Here is a 3,043-nt window from a genome sequence, read left to right on the forward strand (position 1 = left end):
TCACCCACCACACTGTCATTCACACACCACACTGTCATTCACACACCACACTGTCATTCACACACCACACTGTCATTCACACACCACACTGTCATTCACACACCACACTGTCATTCACACACCACACTGTCATTCACACATCACACTGTCATTCACACACCACACTGTCATTCACACACCACACTGTCATTCACGGAACGACCCCATAAAAAACAAAACACATATCATGCGTGCCGTCTACACTACCCCGTCCCTGCCTGTCAAGTCTCTTAGTTTACTCCTTAAATTATCACACACTTCGCTGTCATTTACATAACCACGAGAGCTGTCTTTTACAGCTTAGACTACTATTATAAATCACATTACATCTTAGGCTACTATTATAAATCACATTACATTACATCTTAGGCTACTATTATAAATCACATTACATTACATCTTAGGCTACTATTATAAATCACATTACATTACATCTTAGGCTACTATTATAAATCACATTATATACACATTACACCATGTTCCTGGGGCAATAATTAATATTTTCCTAATTGTTTATGCCTCCACAGTATAGAAAATGGATATTATTCCCTACAAACATCAATCCCCAATTGTCAGAAGTGGTTGGGCACCATTCCTTTTCCTTTCCCAGATTCGTATCCTGATCTTTTCCAAGTGCTTGGAACTTGGCTATGATCTGTCTCAGCATAGTTTAGTTCAGATCATTTATTATGCACCCCATACCCATCTTGTGGGCGGTAGTGGAAAGGGTTACAGAGGCACATAATAAGGGTTACAGAGGCACATAATAAGAGTTACAGAGGCACATAATTGCATAGTGAAGGGGCCCTGAAGACCGCCGACTCATGAAACAATGAGTCACAGTTCTAGATAAGGAGTTAGTAGTCTACAGATACCGTCAAGATGTCTCTGCTAAGCTCTCGCTGCAACTCATCCTCCGAATTGACAGTACGATTTAATACTAAATGTAATAAGTACATTCCCTTACTGTCATACTAAGTATATAATTGCACTTATGAGGCTGTTTTATTTACCTCCCCATTTATTCTCCTCGTTTTCTGTTAAGACATTCAGAATTTTAGGTTAAAGTTTTCAAGTTCAAATTGCGTTACAAAAGTTTTAAATATCAAGAATTTCTTTTTCAGTTTTATTAAACAATAGAGATTTTATACAAAATTTGAAAACATCCCGAGTTACTTTACAATTTATTGATAAATTTTAGTTTTGTTTTATTAGTTTTATAAAACTGTATTATCAATATAGCTATATATTAAGTACTAATTGTAATTAAGAAGCAATAAAATGCGTATCTTCAAACCCTAAGACGGTTAGGTGAGGTAGTTTTCTATTCAGCTTTTCAGGTAAACTCAAATATTCACAATATATTTGACTACGATTTAATACCAAGTGAAAATAAGTACAATTCCTGACTGCTATGAATAGTACATAATTGCACTTATTTGTGGTATGTAGATGGAGTAATCTATTAAAGACAGAAATCAAATATTGTAATTAATTATATATATGTACCGACTTGCTGGGAAGGTCAGTTAGGTCTTATATACGGTGATTGTCACCCCCAGTCACCTTGAACACGGTGATTGTCACCCCCAGACACCTTGAACACGGAGACTGTCACCCCAGACATCTTGAACACGAAGACTGTCACCCCAGACATCTTGAACACGGAGACTGTCACCCCAGACATCTTGAACACGGAGACTGTCACCCCCAGACATCTTGAACACGGAGACTGTCACCCCAGACATCTTGAACACGAAGACTGTCACCCCAGACATCTTGAACACGGAGACTGTCATCCCCAGACATCTTGAACACGGAGACTGTCACCCCAGACATCTTGAACACGAAGACTGTCACCCCAGACATCTTGAACACGGAGACTGTCACCCCCAGACATCTTGAACACGGAGACTGTCACCCCAGACATCTTGAACACGAAGACTGTCACCCAGACATCTTGAACACGGAGACTGTCATCCCCAGACATTATGAACACGGAGACTGTCACCCCCAGACATCTTGAACACGGAGACTGTCACCCCAGACATCTTGAACACGAAGACTGTCACCCCAGACATCTTGAACACGGAGACTGTCACCCCCAGACACCTTGAACACGGAGACTGTCACCCCCAGACACCTTGAACACGGAGACTGTCACCCCCAGACATCTTGAACACGGAGACTGTCACCCCCAGACACCTTGAACACGGAGACTGTCACCCCCAGACACCTTGAACACGGAGACTGTCACCCCCAGACATCTTGAACACGGAGACTGTCACCCCAGACATCTTGAACACGGAGACTGTCACCCCCAGACATCTTGAACACGGAGACTGTCACCCCAGACATCTTGAACACGGAGACTGTCACCCCCAGACATCTTGAACACGGAGACTGTCACCCCAGACATCTTGAACACGGAGACTGTCACCCCCAGACATCTTGAACACGAAGACTGTCACCCCCAGACATCTTGAACACGAAGACTGTCACCCCCAGACATCTTGAACACGGAGATTGTCACCCCCAGACATCTTGAACACGAAGACTGTCACCCCAGACATCTTGAACACGGAGACTGTCACCCCAGACATCTTGAACACGGAGATTGTCACCCCCAGACATCTTGAACACGAAGACTGTCACCCCAGACATCTTGAACACGAAGACTGTCACCCCAGACATCTTGAACACGAAGACTGTCACCCCAGGCATCTTGAACACGAAGACTGTCACCCCAGACATCTTGAACACGAAGACTGTCACCCCAGACATCTTGAACACGAAGACTGTCACCCCAGACATCTTGAACACGAAGACTGTCACCCCAGACATCTTGAACACGAAGACTGTCACCCCAGACATCTTGAACACGGAGACTGTCACCCCAGACATCTTGAACACGGAGACTGTCACCCCCAGACATCTTGAACACGAAGACTGTCACCCCAGACATCTTGAACACGGAGACTGTCACCCCCAGACATCTTGAACA

Source organism: Procambarus clarkii, chromosome 60 (assembly GCF_040958095.1).
Source record: "Procambarus clarkii isolate CNS0578487 chromosome 60, FALCON_Pclarkii_2.0, whole genome shotgun sequence".
In the NCBI taxonomy this organism is placed as follows: domain Eukaryota; kingdom Metazoa; phylum Arthropoda; class Malacostraca; order Decapoda; family Cambaridae; genus Procambarus; species Procambarus clarkii.